Genomic DNA, 22,632 nt, shown 5'->3' on the forward strand with positions numbered 1-22,632 from the left:
GTTATTTAGAGGCAATGTTGAATGATTAACAAGTACATAGTGTTTTCACAATGGGAGCAAGAATTTTGAGCCCTAGCCAATCAATTTTTGAAATGACAAAGTTCACAAAATTGGGGTATTTTTGGAATAAAACCTGTGGTTACTGAAGAAAATTAGCATGCAAGCCAACACTAGTGAAAATATCTGCCTAGTTTCGAACACAATACGGTATTGGCATTTTAGTGTACTGTGTTTGATCAGGCAGTATTTTTAAAGCCGTATGGATGGATTCCTTCAATTTTGTTCACTATGTGCTCATATCAATTTTTAAGGACTTCATATCTGTGGATGGATTCTTTAGAGTTGTGAACTTAGTTCTTGCTCCTATCTTTTTGTGGATTCTAATGGCTAGCGAGCTTGTTTAACTAGTTGCACTTAGAACTTTGTATTGCCTCCTCATTTCTTTACTTTTTTGTGTTAAGTTTCCCTTTTAAAATATTCTGTATCTTCCGTTGTTGAAAGTAAGTCGTCCTCCTAATAAGTCTTGTCTCATCCTCGGATTTATGTGATAATTTGGCCTCTTTTGAAAGAGGGAGAGGAACCAGTTTGCATGAAACTACTGCTCAACTAACCCAACAAAGGTGTATATGTTAGTTACTGAATATAGGTTGTTAGAAAAATTTGCAATGTAAATTATTTTTAGTAATAGTAATGGATCAAGTTGAATAGTCTGAATATGATGTATGTGTAAACACGAAAAATTCCTGAAACAAGAGACAAGAATACGTGTACAAAATATATTTTTTGTATTAATGATTTTGGGGTTACAATCTCTTTGTAATTTGATCCTCTGATTCTATCTTCGTAGGGTGTAGGTTTGTGGATGAGTTGTTGATCCAAAGGGCCGTCGGGGCTTGATCTAAGGATGAACAGTTGATGAATGGATCTTCAAGGGGCGTTGGGCTTGATCTTGAAGAATGGGTGTATGAGTTTGTTGAGGTTGTTGATCCAAAGGGCCGTTGGGGCTTGATCTTAGGATGAACGGATGATGAACGATGAACACTTTCTTCAAGAGGCCGTCGGGGCTTGATCTTGAGTTGGTGGGAGTTCTTCAAGGGCCGTTGGGGCTTGATTTTGAAGGAGGTTTTGACGAAGAACGAAGAGTGCTTTCTTGATCCTTCGGGATTTGCTTGAGAGCTTTAGAGTTTCAAGGCTTCTTCCTTTCTTCCTTTCTTTCTTTCTTCCTTTCTTTCTTTCTTCCTTTCTTCTTTCTTCCTTTCTTTCTTTCTTCCTTTCTTCTTTCTTCCTTTCTTCCTTTATTTCTTTCTTTCTTTCTTTCTTTCTTCCTTCTTCAAATGAATGTCTTGGCTTCCTATTTATAGAATTCCAAAACTTGATTTTTGGATTTAAATAATCAGATGAAATAAATCATTTCTGCCAGGTATTGACACGTGTCCTATTTGATGACTTTTCCAATTTATTTCGATTTTTTGTTGAGTCGCACGCTACATGTAAAATTTATGTGATACGTGAGCGTTGAAATTTTAATTATTGGTCAACATTCATTTCACCGAAATTTTGATGTCTACAAATGCCCCCACTTCAAGGCGCGTCGTAGACATGTGCTTGTCACGTGTAGAAGATGCGTTTTGAAGTCCCTTAATGTAGATGTCAACCCAAGGGCCGTCGAGGCTTGATCTTGAATTGGGCTGGAAATTTCTTCAAGGGCCATCGAGGCTTGATCTTGAGTTCGACTGGAAGATTTTCTGGTTTCCTCCAATCGTTGATTTTCCACAGGCTTAATCTTGAACTGGGCTGGAGGATTCTTTTGGTCTCCTCCGAAGGTCTGAACTTACTCCTTTTATCTGGAGTTGAATTTGATTCAAGGGTGGTGAACACTTGATTTTGAATCGGACTTGTGATTTCTTCAAGGGCCATCGAGGCTTGATCTTGAGTTCGACTGGAAGATTTTCTGGTTTTCTCCAATCGTTGATTTTTCGCAGGCTTAATCTTGAACTGGGTGCAGGATTCTTTTGGTCTCCTCCACTCGTTGATTTTCCTTTGTGCTACTCTTGAACTGGGCAGCAGGATTCTTTTGGTCTCCCCCGAAGGTTTGAGCTTACTCATTTTTTCTGTTTCTTTGTTCAATCTTTCTAATTCGTACTGAAGAGTACGAAATAGAAAGATTGATTTTTCATTGTCACTTGTCTTTCTCCGAGCAGATGTGGTCTTTTCTTATGCAGGTTTAGCATCTTCTCTTGTAGTATTTGTTCCTGATGCAGGAGTTGAATGCAAACCTTGCATTTGAATGGACCATCACTTCTTGGTGGCAGCGCAAGTTTGAGTGGAGGTTCTGACATATTGCTTTCTCTGTCCTTGTCTTGGCAGGTGAGAACAAGGGCAAAGGAAAAGATAGGGGAAAAGCATGATATGAGATACCTTTGCTTTCGCCCTTGATGATATGAGATACTTTTGCCTTGGTGTCATTTGTTTGCAAGGGCATTTGGTATCATCTTTGGGGAAGAAGAAAAAAATTGAGTATTTCGAAAGGCCTTGCTGGGAGTGCGCCCTCAGAGGTGAGGAAGAGTTGGGCATTATCTTCAGGTCTGCCTTGCCATAAAAGATGAAGGTCGACATATATAGGGATTTTCCAATAGCAAGTGGTGGTACTGTTCTTTTACCCTTGTCGACAAACGTTTTGATCCCGCAAATCCGGCTTTTTGAAATAGTGACGACTCTTCGATCTTTCAATACACCTCTTTGATTTCTGAACGACGCCTCTTCGATTTCTGAACGAGCGCCTCTTTTGACAAAGCTGCACGCGTTTTCTGAAAAGCAGAGAAAGCGTCACCGAACTTTGTGCTTGTCGGCTAAAGATGTGTAGCTGTGATGATGACCTCCACGTGATCTTTTGACAAAGTGGCACCCGTGCTCTGAAAAGCCGAGAAAGCGTCGCCTAACTTACGCCGGAAAATCCAGCTTTTGAGATTTGCAGAGCGATGTCTCTTCACTTTTGAATAAGCGGCCCTTCGATTTCTGAACGAGCGCCTCTTTGATTTCTTAGCAAGCGCCTCTTCCTTTTTATAGAGGTATTGATCACCTCCAACATGCACACTTTGAAGGTTGCTCATTCTTGAAAATCATCTCCGGCCTTTTGAGTTTTAACTCCATCCACCCATCTCTTTTAACACCTTTGAAAGATGGCTAACCCATCGAACCTTAGCTTAGAATTGAGTCTCAACAGTGATACGGGCGCGCCGCGTCAAGGTAATGTATGGCGCCCTTTTTTCTTATCTTCTAACGGTCCTCTTACATGTGAAGACTCAGTGATGCAGGATGCAACAACAGCTACAATAGTAGCTAGGAACCTCCTCACACCAAAAGATAGTAGGCTGCTTTCAGGACGGTCCGATGAGTTGACCGTTCAAGAGTCCCTCGCTCTCAGTGTTTAGTGTGCGAGCTCTGTGTCCAACATGGGCCAACGCCTGCTTGCTCGGTCTCGTCAAGTGGAATCATTGATGGCAGAGGTGGAAGATCTTAAGCAGGAGATTAAACAGCTTAAGTTCGAGAATAGAAGTTTGCATGTGCTTGCAAATAACTATTCGTCGGGCATGAAGAGGAAGCTTGATGAGATGCAAGAATCTCAAGGTCGAATTCAAAGTGACCGTTAAAGGCTTGCGTCTTTCTTCCAGAGACACCTTTTTCCTGCGTCATCTAGCGTTCCACCAAGTATTGGGGCCTCGAATGATCTATCTTCGGTGCCTCCCGCTCTTATGCCTCTTGCTCCGATGCCTCCTGCTCCGATGCCTCCCGCTCCTAGAGTGTTGCCACGTAGTGGGACTTCACGTAAACAACCTTTGTGAATGCTCCATCTTTCTCTTTCTTTGTTAGATACAATTTTTTTTTTTTTTTTTTTTTTCTTACGCACTTGTAATTTCTTGGAGATTAATGGACATGCTTTATTTTATTCAGTGTATTGTGCTAAATACAGATAAAACATATACATCACCAAGAAATTTTTTTTTTTTTTTTTTTTTTTTTTTTTCGGTGGCTCTGATCCACCAAAGATTTTTTTTTTTTTTTTTTAATCATTACTTCCTAACATCATCATTTCATTTTACTTTATTTTATTATTTTTTATTTAATATATATATATATATATATTTTATTATTATTTTTTTTCTTCTTTCGGTGGCGCTGAGCCACCAAAGATGCTTTTTTTATTTTTATTTTTTTTTATTTTTTTATTTTTTATTCTTTACTTTCATCATTACTTCCCAACATCATCATTTCATTTTACTTTATTTTATTATTTTTTATTCTAAATCGTCATTTTTTTTTCTATATAAAGGATCTGCAAGAGGCTGCCAAACCGTCGAAACCCAGGAATGCATAAATTGTCTGCTTTGCTTGACTCAGTCTCCACGGGCCTCAAATTGCTACAAAACTTCCATTGATGGCACATGCGGAAGGCGGTTTGGTAGCTGGTACTGTCTTTGAAAGATGCTTCCCAACATCATCATTGCTACCTCTTTTTTATTAAGGTGTTTCCCAACATCATAATAATTTTTTTTTTTTTTTTTTTTTTTTAGGTGGTGATCTGCAAGGCTGAGGCTGCCAAACCGACGAAGAACCCAGGAACGCATAAATTGGTGGTGTAGAAAGAGTGGTGTTGTGCAAAGATTGCAAAGGGATTTTGCAGTGTAATGCCTTTTGGTCATAGTCTTCCCTTGGTAGTGACGTTGCCGTGCCTCTTGCCGCTGCTTGGAGCTTGTTGCAGTGTGTCACTTTCACCGTGTGGGGTTATGCAAAAGACTGCAGCGAGTTTATGCTGTGTAGTGTCTTTTGATCATAATTTTCCTCGGTGGTGACGTTGTTGTGCCTCTTGCTGCTGCTTGCTACACCGTCATCGCTGCACTGTTCGCTGCACACCTATTGCACTGTCTGTTGTCCTGCTGTTCAAGTTTTGTGGCTGTTTTTGCTTTGTTGCGGTCATGGTATTTTTCAAATGTTTTAAGAGCAACACCATCACCATTCTTGCGAAGGAAGGTGATTCGCAAGATAGGGGAACAACGCTGAAGATTTACACCCCACTGACTGGCCTTAAGGCGCTTGCTCTTCCTACAAAAGACAACTCCATGCATATTAAGTCGTGGTCTTCTGAAGTATCTTGGAAGGTGGCAGACTTTGTTCGATCAAATACGGAGAAGGAGGCGTGCACATTGGGGATTCTTATCTTGAACCCTTCGCACCATGCTCGTGACGATCATCCGGCTTCGTTTAAGCTTCTAGGAGATCACATTCGCAGCGGAGCTATGGCTTGGAATGATGTCTTGTCGACTACCGGAGAAGCTGTTTTTGCTGAGTCTTATTGGGAGTGGCTTGAAGATGTCTTGGGCCGATCTAAACATGTGCTTACTAGCGTGGGCCTTTACCATGCCGTGTACGCATCTTTGTTTAGCTATGATCTCCATCATTCTGTCCTTCATGCGTTCTTCGAGCATTGGTGTTCAGCGACTAACACGCTTCATACAGCTCAAGGAGAGATGTCAATTTCACTTTGGGATCTCCACAAGATAGGAGGATTGCCAATCCAAGGCAAGTTTTATGACGAGGTCGTTCCTAGTGCGGAGGAACTTTCTCTCTGCAACAACCGAGGATTGCCTGCAAGTTGTCGCTGTTTATTTTGGGCATATCACAAGCTTTCCCAAGATGCTCGAGGTGAATCAGGCGTGAAGATTTCTTCATGGATCCGCTTCTGGTATTGGGAGGACGCAAGGTACAAGAAGTCCTCGAAGAGAAGAAGTTGCAACAAAACCACTAAGCCAAAGGGAGACTCATATCCGTCTGGTGCCATTGGTTCAGCTAGGCGTCGTTCCCCTGCCGAGTTGAGAGCGTTTGAGGACCTTGGCATAGCACCAGAGCATGTGGAAGAATCTTACCTAGCTGCTTTCTTAGCTTGTTGGCTTTGTAAGTTTGTTTTTCCAATCGGCGACGTCAACTTTGTTCGTCCTGGGGTTTTCAAAGTTGCTAGCAAGATCGCTGCAGGTGAATCTTTCAGTCTTGCTATCCCGGTTTTGGCCAATATTTATAACGGCTTGAGTGTTGTTTCGAACTCGGCAAACACTGAAGATCGTGCTGCGGTTCTTCCCTACCACTATGTGTATGGTTGGTTGGGTGAGTACTTCGGCACTCATTTTTTTTCTTCAACTCTAAACAAGTCAGGGCCTTTGATGACGAAGTATTCTGGCGTGCTTTCTTCGAAGAGCCTCGATGATTCCCAGGCGCAAGCACTGTTTAGAAGCTGCGAAGGCTTGAAAATGGACTATCTGGCAAGAGTTGGCTCAGTGCGGCGAGATATCATGGACAATTCGCATCTTCGCTTCTCAGACTTATCTTACCTTATAAGTCTTCGCTCAGGGTATGTTTCTTTGCGGCAAGAAGATCGATGCATTGTTCAACCGTATAGTCCCCACCGTTTCAGCAGGCAATTTGGTTTTGTCCAACATGTGCCAGGCAACCTGAAGGAAAAAAACCAATTAGACTCCTTGCAAGCCGTGTATATGCATTGGGAGTCTTGTACCCGTGCATGTACAAATGCTTCTATCACCCTGCCGGCCAAAGACGAGTTCAAGAGCGGTCAAGTAACCCGTGCTTACGTAAGTTGGTGGTCAAAGGTATATTATGAGAATTTGGGGATGGCAAGTGGTACCAATTCTTCTCATTCACACCTTAATGTATTGAAGGAGGGGTGCTCTGTGGTTCCTACACAACTGATATCTTTTGATTGCGCGAGTGCTGCTACTTTGCAAGATAGACCAGTGGTTTTAGCCCCTCAACGCCCACGCTTGTCTTCTCAACATCTGGATGTATCTGAAGAGGCTGGTGATGAAGTTGATTCGCACGAAGATGGACTTGTTTTGCGGCAGGGTCAACAAGTTTTGAACAAGCGACGTCTTGAAGGCGCTCAGGCCGATAGAGATATCAATTTTCGTCACAAGAAGAAAGAAGTGTTTAGGCTCCCTCAACTCGATGGCAGTGTGTCGTTTGAGAAAGACGTATGCATCTTCTTCTTTCTTATGACTTCTTCTGCTTTCATTGTTCTAGCTTTTGTTTCTAACAGCTTTCTTTGTTTTCTTTAGGTTGGGCCTTCTTGTTCTTTTGACTTGGTAACCACAGGTATTTATTCTTATGCGGAGATGCTATTTGGGGGTGACCTACCTACAGGCGAGGAGATTGGGGATCCACCAGGTACAGAGCTTATCCCAAGTTTGTCAAGTTTCCCAAGTTTGCCGTGTGTAGGTGGAGGCATGCAAGATCCCGTCATGCATTCTATACCTTTGCCAGCTAGCTCTGAGATCTCTCTGAGAGGGCTAAACCTCAGTGGTACTGAGCAGCTTATTCATCGTATCCATTTTCGTGCGGCAATGGATATCAAGAGCCATATTGAGGGGAGGATTTCGAAATGCCCGTTGGAGGACCTTGCGTTGCTTAAGGAAGACTTGTCAAAACTTATTTCTGCAATTGACAATCTTAACATTGATTCTTCATCCTTAAAGATCAAAATTGCTGAAATTATGGCCGCCTCAACTGAGTATTCTTCCTTGCGTGTTATTTCCTTGAAGAAGTTGAGTCCAGAGGTTAGAGCTCACCAACTTGCTGCAATAGACTTGTCACTAACCCAAGCCCGGTCTTCTCAGCAAGCTGCTTCAAGAGATTATCAATCTACAGAGACTTTTTTAGCTTCCGTCCGGGTACGTCTAGATATGTTGATGCGAGAACAAGAACAGCTGGGCATCGAGGCATCAAAACTTGAAAGTGTTCTCGGGGAGCAGGGAGCTACACTTTCTCAATGCCAAGAGGAGATTTCACGCCTAGAACAAGAGAAAGACATGGCTATGGAGTTGCCCATCCTGTCTCTCACCGAGGTAGAGACTTTGAAGGCTTTGGAAGGCTTGCTTGAAGACCGCCTCCTTAGTTTTAGGGACATAGTTTTCGAGTAGTGTCTTCTGCCCTTTTTTCTTTTGTAATCAGACTTTTTCCTCTAAAGAAATAAAATGTTTGCATTCTTGAATTTGCTCTTTATTCTTCAAAGTGTTTTTTTTTTTGATGTGACTGTACTTGAAGTTTTGAAGTTTCAAGTTGCCTATGTACTCTTCCAAAGAAGAGATCAAGTCATAACGTAGTTCAAATGAGTGATGGTTTTGATGATGATTTTGCCGTACACAGTTTATGCTCTTGCGGGCCAGGAGCGTGGTGTGTTTGCTTTAGGGGTAGTAGCGCTTCAAAAATCTGCCGTTGATGGGGCCGATCTTCAACCCGTCTTCCGCCATGATTAAGTAGGCGCCATTGGTGTAGATCTCTTGTATCACGTAGGGTCCATCCCACTTTGATGTGAACTTGCTTTTTGTCTTATGAGTTGTGATGATGGGCCTACGCAATGCCAGCACGAGATCTCCGGCTTGGAAAGACCTTGGGCGGATTTTCTTGTTGAATGCCTTGGATAACCGTGCTTGGTAGCATTCCAAGTGTTGTTGAGCTTCGAGCCTTCTCTCATCCAGCGCTTCTAACTCCTGAAGGCGCAACTTTGCATTTTCTTCATCAGTCAAGCCTTCTTGTATAGCCATCCTTAGTGAGGGGATTTGACTTTCGAACGGTAGAACAGCTTCTACGCCATATACAAGAGAATAAGGTGTAGCTCGGGTAGGAGTCCTATGTGTAGTCCTATATGCCCAAAGTGCTTCACTTATTCTTTCATGCCAGTCTCTCTTTGTTCGGCCGATTACCTTTTTCAGGAGGTTGCACAGCGTCTTGTTGAATGCTTCTGCGAGACCGTTGGCCGGAGCATGATACATGGAAAACTTGTGCTGCTTGAACTTGTATTTGTCGCAAAGCTCGTCCACGAGTCGGTTGGAGAACTGCTTTTCGTTGTCAGTGATAATGTAGCGAGGCACCCCATATCGGTGGATGATATGCTCCTTGATGAAACGAACAACAGTTTCCTTTTTTACTTCCCTTAAAGGTATGGCTTCAGCCCACTTGGAGAAGTAATCTGTTGCAGCTAGGATGTAAGCTTCCCCTGCAGATGACTTTGGCGTAATTGGTCCTACAACGTCCAATCCCCATGCGTCGAACGGCCATGAAGCAACTGTAGGGTGTAATGGTTCAGGCGGTTGATGTATGAAGTTGGCGTGGAATTGGCAGGCTTGGCACCTTTTGGCGTGTTCCAGGCAGTCCTTCACCATACTTGGCCAGTAGTAACCCATTCTTTTAAGCCGGAAATGTAGCTTTGGTCCAGACTGATGTGCCCCACACACACCTGAATGTGCTTCTTCCATGGCTTGATTAACTTCTTCCTCACCTAGGCATCTCAGGAGTACTCCTTCAAAAGAGCGTCGGTAGAGTGTTCCTTTGTAGTAAAGGAAGCGAGGTGCTCGTCGACGTATTTCGGAACGGTGTCTAAGATCATCTGGAAGCTTTTCGTGCTCTAAGTAGTCGATCAGCGGCTGTCTCCACTCTTCAGCATCGACTGGAAGTACTGAGATGACATTTGTATCATCTAGTGACATTTCATTAACGAGCGGAATCACCCACCTTTGGCAAACTGGCACGTCTGCAACTTCATCTTTTCCTAGTGTCATACTCGAGGCTAGATTGGCGAGAGCGTCTGCCATTTGATTTTCCTTTCTTGGCACATGTTCCAGTGTCACAGCTTCGAACTTTTGTAGCAGTTGGGTCGCTAGCCGGAAGTATGGGACGAGATCATCTTTCCTTACCTCATATTCAGTTAAGAGTTGATTGATTATGAGCTTGGAATCACCATACACCTCAAGAGCTGTGACTTCCATGTTGATTGCCATTTGGAGCCCGATTATCAATGCTTGGTACTCAGCAACATTGTTGGAGCATAGCTCATTCAGTTGGAAAGAGTAAGGTAGTATTTGCCTTTGTGGCGTCATGAATACTACTCCTGCCCCCGCTCCGTCTGCTCGTGCGGATCCATCGAAGAACATCGTCCATGTCGGGAAAATATTGATGTAGAACACCTCTTCGTCAGGCAAGTCGTCTGAGATTTTCCAATCAGCCGGGATTGGATGATCGGCAAGGAAGTCTGCTAGCGCTTGTCCCTTGACGGCTTTAGCTGAGACGTAGATGATCTCATATTGATTAAGAAGTAAAGCCCATTTAGCGAGTCGCCCCGTCAAGACTGGCTTAGACATAACGTATTTGACAGGGTCGGCTTTAGCAACCAAGTGGATGGTGTAAGCATGCATGTAATGTCTGAGTTTCTGAATGGCAAACACCAAAGCGAGGCACATCTTTTCTATTGGGGAATAGTTCAACTCAGCGCCGGTGAGAGTCCGACTGAGGTAGTAAAGTGCTCCTTCTTTTTGGGATTCATTCTCTTGCGCCAAAAGTGCTCCGATTGAATTTTCCTGAGCAGCAATATACAATATGAGTGGTTTCCTGGGCACAGGTGCCCCCAAGACAGGTGGACTTGACAAATATTTCTTTATGCTTTCAAAAGCATTATGGCACGCTTTGTCCCATTCGAATGGGACATCTTTCTTCATAAGGCGACTGAACGGTTGACAACGCCCTGCGAGGTTGGAAATGAAGCGTCTAATGAAGGCTAGCCGTCCTTGTAGACTTTTCAGCTCGTGCAGGTTTCTTGGCTCGGGCATGCTTTGAATGGCCTTGATCTTTGATTGGTCTACTTCAATACCACGGTGCTTGACGATGAAGCCGAGGAATTTTCCAGAGGTAACGCCAAACGCACACTTTAACGGGTTCATCTTGAGGTTGTATTTTCGCAGCCTTTCGAACACTATTCGCAGATCCTTTAAGTGGTCTGATCTTTTCTTCGTCTTAACCACCACATCATCTACGTAACATTCCACGTTTTTGTGTAGCATGTCATTGAAGATTTTCTGCATTGCGCGTTGATACGTAGCTCCAGCGTTCTTTAGACCAAAGGGCATCACCTTGTAGCAGTAAATACCTTTTGGAGTACGAAAGGCTGTTAGTTCCTCGTCTTCGAGGGCCATGCGAATTTGATTGTACCCAGAAGAGCCATCCATGAATGATAATGCCTCATGGCCAGTGGTTGCATCCACCATGATTTCAATGATTGGCAAGGGGAAGTCGTCCTTTGGGCAAGCATCGTTAAGGTCCCGGAAGTCTACGCAAACACGTATTTGTCCTGATTTCTTAAGGACAATGACGATGTTGGAGATCCACTTGGGGTATTGCACTTCTCGAATAAAGCCTGCTTTGATTAGCTTGTCGATCTCGACCTCGATTTGTGGGATAAGCTCAGATCGATAGCGTCTTTGAGTTTGCTTTATCGGTCGTGTTCCAGGCCTGACCGCAAGATGATGAACAGCGATGATAGGGTCCAGGCCGGGCATTTCTTTGTAGGTCCAGGCAAAGACGTCTTTGTACTCTAACAACAGCTGATAATACTTCTCTATCTCATCTGTACTTAATAATGCACTTATGAAGATAGGCTTTGGTTCCTTGCTTGTACCTAAGTTGAGTTCCTTGAGATCATCGACTGTGGCTTGCCCCTCATCTTCGAGCTGTGGTGGTGCAGCAGTGACATCTTCCTCGGGGATTTCGTCTTCTTTACCTTCTTGAACCGTGATGTGGAAAACATCTTGGATCTCCTCTTCAGTGCTGTCTTCTCGAGCTTGTTGGCATAAGGATTGTCTGGTGTGGATGATAGTACGCCTTCTCACTTTCAGTGGTCCCTTTGTGTCGACCTCTAAGATTGCTTGGCGCTTCATCCTTGAAGGAATCAAGCTTCGAACGTCATCTTTTTCTACTAACCCATCGAGCTTTTCTTCCTTTGGTGTTGTCTTCCTCTTTCCAAAAGGCTTCTCATTATCTTCAAATTTTTCTGAAGCTGATCGTCGCAGAGGAGAGATAACTGTGCTGCTTTGTTTCTTAAGCTTTAACAACCGTTCAAAAACAGAGTTTTGGGATGTTGGCGCGTTAAGCCTCTTGAAGACAGAGGTTTGGTCTTGACCACCAATGCGATTAAAAACTGAAGTTCTGGAGCTTGAATGGCTCATCCTATCGAAGACCGACGTCCGAGGGGAGGGTTTAGGCTCTTCTTGGTCTTGTTCAATGCTCACGCTGATGTGTTGAGCGCTAGTGTTTTTCGCTTTGTTTGAAATCATCACAGGTGCATTTGGTGTGAAACCAAGTCCGGCTTTGTTGTTGTCAACTCCGTAACCATGCTCCTTCAACTTCTTTTGAGTTTTGGTAAGGTTACGTTCTTCGTCATTGACGGTGTTTGAAACCTTCTTTCCAGCCACCACAAAAGAAGTGAAGTCGTACCCGGCCTTTGACATGAGTTTGTAGGCGTTAGGGTCGAAACCTTCCTCGGTCCTTTTGGTTGGAAGAAAGCTTGATTCCACCTTCTTTGGTAGAGCTTTTATGAAGCCTTGTGGTAGTCTTGCGACCTTAGCACCCCCTAGCTGTGTCAAAGGTAAAACTGCATTTGTCTTGAGCAACTTCACATTATCCGCGTGCCACTGTGTGTCGGCTTTTCTTGTTTCAGTTTCGAATGGAGATTGACCATTCTTTCTTCTTGACATCGGGATATATCGAAATATGGGTGTGTTCGGTCCTTCTGACGGCGTCCTACTCCCTTTGGTTGTTGCAGGTTTAGCAAACTCGTCATCATCTTTGCTTGAAGATGGCACAGTCTGCTCTTTTTGCTTTTTAGGCATGACTTGCCACTCCTGCTTTGTAGGTGCTGCTTTGCCCGTGGATTTGATATCTTCCGGAAGGGCTTCGGGTACCACGTCTTCATCCATGAAGAACTTGGCGTCTGCAAAGTGTGATTCGGCTTCGGTGAATGGCTTGGTATCACCTTGGATCACCTTCACTCCTTCTAGGTAAAATTTTAGGCATTGGTGAAGGGTGGACGGCACTACCCCATTTGTGTGGATCCAAGGTCTTCCTAAGAGCAAGCTGTAGGAAGTTCTTGCATCAATCACGTGGAATATCGTGCTTGATTTGAGCTCACCAATGGTCATCTCTACTCGGATCATGCCCATCGCCTTTTGTCCTCCTTGGTTAAAACCCTGGATCAGCAGACGGCTCAGGGATAGTTCATTCACCTTGATGCCGATTATGGTCATTGTTGATTTTGGCATGATGTTTATGGCCGACCCACCATCCACAAGCATGCGGTTGACTTTGTATTCCCTTACGTACCCTGAGACGAAGAGAGGACGGTTGTGAGGCTTTGATCCCAGCAGTAGGTCTTCGTCAGTGAAGTTAATTGTGTCATGGGTGGCACAACATGTGGCACATTCATGTGGCTGAAGCTTCAAGCCTTCGTCGTTACTTTCTCGCACTTCGTGGTCGTCGGGACCTGCCAGGACTGCTGCTAGTGCTCTTCGTATCCTTTTTGGCAATGGTAGCGCTTCCTCGATGCTAAAGTGTGTTGGCAGACCTTTTTCAGGTGTGAGGGTCATTTCTACCTCAGTGGCGATAGCTTTGCCTTTTGAGGGCTCTTCTATTTCTACTTCAACCATGTGACAGGCCACGGTAGTGCACTGTTGGAAAAAGTCATTCGGGAAGTACTCATGCAAGGAAACAGGAATGCGTGGCTTCTGCTCCATAGGTTCCCTAGCATATGTTGTTTTATTATGCTTTATGTTTCTTTTAGGCTTCGCATTGTTGTGGCCGTGGTGATTTCTTCTTTGTTCCACATTTGGCTGTATGACTCGTGGTCTTGGTTTCCTTGTCTTTTTATAGGTTACCAATATCCATCCTTCTTCATTATCAGCATGTGCATCTTGGTCGCTTCTCTCCAGTGATGGTTGTGTAGGGGGTGCCGTGCAACTTGAGCATTCACGGGAACAGTCAGGTGTCGTTTGGAGAGGCACAGGATTAAACGATCCAAACGCAATTGTAGTGGTATGCGTTGCGGCCGTTTCCTCAAGATCGAGCTCAATTTGCCCTTGTTGTGCTAGCTTCATGATGAGTTCTTTAAGAACGAAGCACCTGCCAACAGGATGGCTCACAATACGATGGTACTTGCAGTACCTAGGATCGTTTATGCGATTCATTTCTTCAGGACGCTTGCATTCGGGTAGCTCAATCACCTTTTTTTCCAGCAAGTCATCTAACATGACAGCCATGTCAGAGTCAGGAAACGGGTACGTTTTCTGTTCCAACTCTCTCAAGGTGCTCTTGTATCTGTCTTGGGTGCGAGGAGGCTCACTTGTCTTTATCTCCTTCGCTTTCTTCTTGGAGGAGGTCTTGATGGGGGTAGTGTTGACGGTGAAAGCTTCCTTAGCGGGCTTCTTCCCGGTCTTGATTGCAGGAACAGCTTGATCCTTTCTTGATGCCATTTGCGTTTTTCGATGATTTGAGGATAGAGATGAGAGGTAGAGATTGTCCCACTGGGCGTGCCAAATTTGTAAACACGAAAAATTCCTGAAACAAGAGACAAGAATACGTGTACAAAATATATTTTTTGTATTAATGATTTTGGGGTTACAATCTCTTTGTAATTTGATCCTCTGATTCTATCTTCGTAGGGTGTAGGTTTGTGGATGAGTTGTTGATCCAAAGGGCCGTCGGGGCTTGATCTAAGGATGAACAGTTGATGAATGGATCTTCAAGGGGCATTGGGCTTGATCTTGAAGAATGGGTGTATGAGTTTGTTGAGGTTGTTGTTCCAAAGGGCCGTTGGGGCTTGATCTTAGGATGAACGGATGATGAACGATGAACACTTTCTTCAAGAGGCCGTCGGGGCTTGATCTTGAGTTGGTGGGAGTTCTTCAAGGGCCGTTGGGGCTTGATTTTGAAGGAGGTTTTGACGAAGAACGAAGAGTGTTTTCTTGATCCTTCGGGATTTGCTTGAGAGCTTTAGAGTTTCAAGGCTTCTTCCTTTCTTCCTTTCTTTCTTTCTTCCTTTCTTTCTTTCTTCCTTTCTTCTTTCTTCCTTTCTTCCTTTCTTTCTTTCTTTCTTTCTTTCTTTCTTCCTTCTTCAAATGAATGTCTTGGCTTCCTATTTATAGAATTCCAAAACTTGATTTTTGGATTTAAATAATCAGATGAAATAAATCATTTCTGCCAGGTATTGACACGTGTCCTATTTGATGACTTTTCCAATTTATTTCGATTTTTTGTTGAGTCGCACGCTACATGTAAAATTTATGTGATACGTGAGCGTTGAAATTTTAATTATTGGTCAACATTCATTTCACCGAAATTTTGATGTCTACAGTATGCTCTTCACCTCTTTCTATTTTCAGGATTCTTCTTACAGGCAGTGGATGTTCCTAGATACAAGACAATTCCATGCATCACAAAAATTCTACCAATAGTGAATGTGGAGAGGGTCCATTGTATTGTGTGTTTCCTACGAAGCCTGCAGAAGTTTCTTTTGTGCAGGACCTTTTTAAAGTTATATGCTCATGTCCGTTGATAGACAAATTGGGTCTGACCCCAGAAGCAATGGCAGAGTCCATTGACAAGTGGTTGGCTAATGGGTTGCACTTGTGTTGGCTGTTTCAGCTCATTGAATTGTATCTCAATGAGCCTCAGAAAGTTAGGTTGTATCACTACTATATTCTGGTTTTTTTTTTGGTGTGAGGATCAGATTTCTCAGCACAGATCGTTGTACAAAGATTGAGATGATATTTCTCTTCTAGTGGTACATCACTTTCTACTCAAATCATCCCTTGCCTATTTGTGTACTCTAAGATTCTGTATTGGGTCTAGTTCTATTGGCATAATTTTGTGTCAAGGTATATTTGTCTGCATTTTTTAAGAGACATTGCTGCCATTCTTTATCTTTTCGGTTTTGTTTCATCGTACAATGCTGACTTTTTGATCTATGATGCAGATTGGTTTCAGTGCACCACAAGGTTATGGAAAGACTACACTTGTCTTTGCTCTTGATTATCTTTTCAAACTCATGGGTAGGTTAGCTTTGAGCAACCGATACTCTAGATGATTCATGAAAAATAAAGGAATTTGGGTTTGCTTACTGTTTGTTCAAATCTCAGGAAGTCTGCCTAAATATCCTTTGATGACTTTTATTTGACAGTAGAGGGTCAGTTATTTTTGAAGAAAGAAAAGAAGGGGTGGGAGGTTGCGTTGCATTATTCTTTATATTTTTGTTTTCTAATTAGATATTGTACTATTTGTAAGCTAAACTAAGAGAAGAAAATCCAGGAAATGTGCTTTTAGAGGTAGCAATCAATTCTTTTCCAAGTAATTCAACTGATAGTTGATTGTAACTCATAAGAAAATTGAAAATACTTTCTTAGCAATAACATCTTGTTCTTCTGTTTTTGGTTGCTTATAGTTACGCAGAACCGCAGGCAGTCACGACCTTCCATTCTTTGTTGAAACATTGTCTGCTCTGACCGAATTGAGTAAAGAAGGTGATTTTCCACCATTCATTTTCATCTACTACAAAAGCATGCCTGTTTTATAATTATGCACACTAAAAAATTTTCAGGTATGAAAATGAAGCTACCCAGATATGATAAGGTGCACAACTGAGAAAATTGCTTTCTGTGTTCATTATTTCTTCTAAACCAGTAGTTCAAAGTGGCTCTTCAACTTGTTTTGGTTGCAATCTGCTTACAATGGAAAGGGTCACAGAGCCGATCCTTCAATGTGGCCAGAGGTTGAGGGACCACTTACAGTAAGTCTGTATGAGGATTTTCTGTTATATCTTACAATCAGCGGGCTTAGGTTAATGCCAATGTGGGATGCTGATACCGTATAGCCTATGTAGCTACGTGCTTATATGAAGATAGATGTTTGAACGTATCAAGAGTCAAGGTCTCACAAATGTTATGTTGAAATGTTTTCTATAAGTATTAATAGGGTTTGGATGTGAAATCAGTAGGTCAACTCCAAAGGTAATCAATTAGGTGGCATTCGTTGGTTTTGTATAGAAAACTCTAAAATATTATTTTCACCTTGCAATTGGTTGGGATTTGGCTTGTCATGTAGGCTGTTCTGTTTGAAGGTTGAATGCTTGGTTTCAAACCCTTTCCCGAGAAGGTTGTCAAAGCATTAGATCCACAGGTTAGAGGACATGATATACATCTTTTGTTAGGCTTTGTTGATATTACTTATGCTATGTACAAACTTCATCGGTGTTCTTCATCCTACTAATGACAGTTGGATCTCAAATGTTAATTTCCATTAAACAGCTAGAGACGACGAATAAAAATCTTGAAGCGTATTATGCATGGTACAAGTTCATCAAAGCATGGATAATTATCAAGATCAAGAATCCGAGCTCTGTCTACTAGTGGCGTTTGTAGGTTGGCTTTCATGTTTACATCATTTTGCAACAAAAATACAGTCTCTCTGTTCTTTAAGTACTTTTGTCATTATCACTGTGTAATTTATAAGTGGTTCACTGAACTTGCAGGCTGAGATTGCCATGAAAGAGGCAGGGAAGCCCGGAATGTCCGATGATGAGGTTGCTACTCTATGTTGACTTGTATTAGGATTCCTACAATTGTGGGATTCCTACCATATTTGGTTTCCTAGTTTAGGATGTAATTATTCTTTCCTTATTATGATAGGATTGTATATATACCTTTGATTGTGATGAATATAATATATCATTGAAAAACATTATTTCTTCTTGGCACTAGAGCCGAGTTAGAAAAAAAGAAAGAAAAGGAAAACATTGAACCCTAATTGGGTTTGAATTTGCCGTGTCTCTGATTAATTGCAGCGAGCAACTTAGAGTTGTTGCTGCCCGTGTCCCTGATCAATTGCAACGAGCAATTGAGAATTGTTGTTGCCCCGTTTTGTCAGTCTGTCCGTCCGCACTGTTCCAAATTCCCACCACAACGCTGCCTTGTCAGTCTGTTATCGTGTTCCAAATTCCCATCATAGCGCTGTAGGTTTTAGGTTATACCGACTCAAGACTGATGGCTAAAGAAAAGGGAGCCGATTATAGGATTGTTCCAGTAGCTGCTCCAATTATGGTGCAATCAGAGAACTCAAACTTTAATATTTGTATGGTATTGGATGAGAAGAACTATGATTTATAGGCTCCTCTCATTCAAATCCATATTACTGGAAAGAAGAATATGGGATATCTTCTTGGGTCTATCAAGGCACCTAACGAAGATGATCTTGAATATGATGATTAGTTCTCTGAAGATCAAAAAAATTAAGAGTTGGCTTTTGTCTTCAATGAAGCCAGAGATTATGAAACGGTACATTCGGTTGTCTACTTTGAAGGAAATTTGGGATTCTCTTAAGGCGGCCTACTTTGATGAGACCGACGAGGCTAGAATTTATTCGTTGAATCATAAGGCATCACATCTTCGTCAGAATGGCCGACCTTTGGCTACCTATTTTGGGGAGTTAACTGAGATTTTCCAAGAATTGGATCACTTTAATAAAGTATCCATGGAGTGTGAAAATGACGTCAAAGTGTTTTCAAAATCCACTAAGAGACAACGAGTCTATGTGTTTCTTGGTGGTCTCAATGATGTGTTTGATCAGGTTTGTGAAGAAGTGTTACGGAAGGATCCCCCGCTTGGCCTTCTGGCTTTTTATGCATATGTTCGTCGAGAAGTCGATCAAAAGTAAGCAATGAGGATGAAGATTGACAAGAGTGAACCCACAGCTATGGCAGCAAAGGCCCGTAGATCATCTTCTTGGTCGAACCGAGACGAGTCCTAAAACTGGCCAGGACAAACTCGTCTTAGCCAGACAAGCCGGGATCGTTCCTAAGGTAAGTGCCCACACTGTGGCACGACATGACACTCTAAGAGTCGCTGTTTTGAGTTGATTGGATATCTCAAGAATTGGAATAAGACATGTGATCCTTGATGCAACAAATCTCGAACCTCCGTTGTAGAAACTAAGAATGATTCGGACCAGATAGTGGACAAGGCATCTACCATGATTGCTGCGGCAGGTAGTAATGGTAAGACACTATGTACTTCTACTTCTTTATGAATAATACATGGATAATTGATTTAGGAACTACTAAACATATGACTTGTGATTCTAGACAGGTTCCATCACTAAAACTATCCACACAAACCGTGGTCAACGTTGCCAATGTTAATCCCGTCCCTGTTAGTGGCGAAGGCACTGTTTCCATTTCTGATACCATGAAACTTGACACTGTTCTTATGGTTCCCTCTCTAAATTATAATTTGTTATCCGTTGCGCAAATAACCCTTGGTTTACACTGTTTGGTTATTTTTTGGCCCTATTTTTGTGTTTTTAAGGGCATCCGGACGCAAAAGACGATTGGTTATGGTATTAGAAGAAGGAAGCTTTATTACTTGGAGTTGACAACTAGTAGTTCTGGCTTGCTAACTCAAGCTCTTTCTGTTGATGATTCTCAAGGGGATACTAATAAAGTGTCGGACATCTGGATGTTGCATCGGTGCCTTGGGCATGCTTCCTTTAATTATTTGCACAAGTTATTTCCTAGTTTGTTTGTCAAGAGTGATGTTTCTCAGTTTAAGTGTGATGTTTGTAAAATGGCTAAGAGCCATCAAACTTTCTTTCCTCCCAGTTTAAATAAAAGTACCGTTTCTTTTATAATTGTGCATTATGATGTATGGGGGCCGTTGAAAATAGCTACTCTTGGTGGTGTTCACTAGTTTGTTACTTTTACGATTGTACTAGAATGACTTGGGTTAGTTTGTTAAAGTCAAAAAGCGAAGTTAGTTTGGCCTTTCAAAAGTTCCATAAAATGGTTATTGTGCAATACAATAGGAATATCCAGGTTCTTAGAAGGCAAATATGTTAATATGGAACTTCGTTCTTTCCCTGAACTGCATGGTATTGTTCATTAGACCACGGCTCGTATACACCTCAACAAAATGGGGTTGCCGATCTTATTAATCGTCTTCCTTCTCGTATGATCAACTTTCATACGCCATTTCAGGCTCTCTTGTCTCAGACTAGCAGTCCACCGACTCTAAATCTTTCCCCGCGAGTCTTGGGGTGTGTTGCTTTTGTTCACCTCTATCTTCCTGAACGGAATAATAAACTTGAGCCTCGAGCCATTCGTTGTGTATTTTTGGGTTATACCACTACCCATAAAGGATATTGTTGCTATCATCCTCTGAGTAAGAAAATTTTTATCACTCAAGATGTGATTTTCCATGATAATGAAATGTTTTTTGGATCCTTCGCGTCCTCACTTCAGGGGGGTACCGAAATAGTGAAGTTATGACCTAAGATAATAGTGAAGTTTTGACCTTTGATTACTTTCCCGTGAAACGAGCTGCACGAAAAGCAGCCATTGCAGTTATTACATTTGGAGTCCACGACATTTGGAGAAGAGCAGCAACCAACATGTTTTGGTGATCAGCCCACTGAGCTGCAACAAACAAATGTGGAGGAAGACCAGCCCACGGGTCCCACAAGGTTTGGGCTTGAAAATGAGTTGCAGCCCACTATTTGAGATGGAACCAAGCAGCAACCACAGCAATTGTCACGGGATTTTTCTCCCAATGTTATGAACTCGTCTTCTGTTATCTCTCATAACCAATCATTTTCTACATCGGATGCGTCTCTACTCCGTCGCCTTCCAGAGCGTATTAACTGAGGTATTCCCAAACCTACTTATGAGGCAAATCCTAAGTGTAAACACAAGTATTCCGCGAGTGAGCCAAATTCAAATTCAAGAGTGAGATATCCATTAAACAATTATGTGTCTACTTGTCACCTGTCAAAATCAAATAAGTCATTTGTATATCAATTATCTACTATATCTATTCCTAACAGTGTTGTAAATATGAAAAATTCCTTAAACAAGAACACGTGTACAAAATATATTTTGTATTAATTAATGATTTTGGGGTTACAATCTCTTTGTAATTTGATCCTCTAATTTGATCTCTGTAAGGTGTTGATTTGTGGATGTGCGATTGATCCAAGGGCTGTCGAGACTTGATCTTGGATGAACGGTTTGAAGTTTCTTCAAGGGCCGTTGAGGCTTGATCTTGAAGGTTGAGGGAAGTTTCTTCAAAGGGCCTTCAGGGCTTGATCTTTGAAGGTTGATGAACGGGTCTTCAAGGGGGCTTTTGGGCTTGATCTTGAATAATGGTTGTGCAGATTTCTTCAAAGGGCTTTTGGGCTTAATCTTGAAGAACGATTGGATGTGTGGATTTGTTGAGGTTGTTGATCCAAAGGGTCGTTGGGGCTTGATTTTAGGATGAACGGATGATGAACGATGAACACTTTCTTCAAGGGCCGTCAGGGCTTGATCTTGAGTTGGTGGAAGTTCTTCAAGGGGCTTTCAAGGCTTGATCTTTGAAGATTGATGAACAGGTCTTCAAGGGGGCTTTTAGGCTTGATCTTGAATAATGGTTGTGTGGATTTCTTCAAGGGCTTTTGGGCTTGATCTTGAAGGTTGATGGATGAGCGGATCTTCAAGGGCTTTTGGGCTTAATCTTGAAGAATGGTTGTGTGGATTTCTTCAAGGGCTTTTGGGCTTTATCTTGAAGGTTGATGGATGAGCGGATCTTCAAGGGCTTTTGGCCTTAATCTTGAAGTACGATTGGATGTGTGGATTTGTTGAGGTTGTTGATCCAAAGGGCCATTGGGGCTTGATCTTAGGATGAACGGATGATGAACGATGAACACTTTCTTCAAGGGCCGTCGGGGCGTGATCTTGAGTTGGTGGAAGTTCTTCAAGGGCCGTTGGGGCTTGATCTTGAAGGAGGATTTGACGAAGAACAAAAAGTGCTTTCTTGATCCTTTGGGATTTGCTTAAGAGCTTTAGAGTTTCAAGGCTTCAAGGTTTTGGTGTGATATAAATTCCCCCCCTTTTTCTCTTGATGGAGAAGCCTATTTATAGGCTTTGAGAGTGAATCACCACCATCCATTTTTTTTGGTGAAGTGAGTGAATGTTGTAGGTGAAATAAATGGAGTTGGTAGGTGAAGTAAGTGTGTGATGTAGGTGACATAAGTGTGTGAGGTTGGTGAAGTAAGTGGAAGTTGTAGGTGAAATGAGTGTGTGATGTAGGTGAAATAAGTGTGTGAGGTTGGTGAAGTAAATGGAAGTTGTAGGTGAAATGAGTGTGTGATGTAGGTGAAATGAATAAAGGTTGTAATTTTAATACATTGGTCAACATTTATTTCACTGAAATTTCAATGTCTACAAGTGTGCAGGAGGCCTTAGCAGATTTCCGCTAGAATGATGCAATGAACGAGGAATTGAGTTCATTGAAGAATAATGCTACCTGGGAAATAACTGACTTGCTAGTTGGAAAGAAATCTGTGGGATGCAAATGGGTCTATATAGTGAAATACAAAGCAAATGGAAAGGTAGATCGCTTTAAAGCAAGATTGGTGGCAAAGGGGTATACATAGAAATATGGCATCAATTACACTGATACGTTCGCACTAGTGGCAAAGATCAATACAGTTTGTGTTCTATTGTCCTTAGCAGCAAACCTAGATTTGCTTTTGCAACAGTTGGATGTAAAAAATGCATTCCTCCATGGAGATCTAACCGAAGAGATTTCCATGGACCTTCCACCAGGGTGTAATGATCCGGACATACGGAAACAAAAGGTATGTAGGCTCAGGAAATCATTGTATGGGTTAAAGCAATCTCTGAGAGCCTAGTTTGGTAGATTTACCAAGTCCATGAGGGCATTC

The 22,632-nt window shown here is 42.3% G+C and overlaps 1 pseudogene; it reads left to right on the forward strand.

Annotated features, from left to right (window-relative positions):
* Window positions 1-15,260: 15,260 nt before the first annotated feature.
* LOC103952256 lies at window positions 15,261-17,541 on the forward strand (annotated as a pseudogene).
* The last annotated feature ends 5,091 nt before the right edge of the window (window positions 17,542-22,632 follow it).

The sequence above is a fragment of a genome, unplaced genomic scaffold, assembly GCF_019419815.1.
Source record: "Pyrus x bretschneideri cultivar Hongxiangsu unplaced genomic scaffold, Pyrus_bretschneideri_v1 Contig26, whole genome shotgun sequence".
Classification (NCBI taxonomy): Eukaryota; Viridiplantae; Streptophyta; class Magnoliopsida; order Rosales; family Rosaceae; genus Pyrus; species Pyrus x bretschneideri.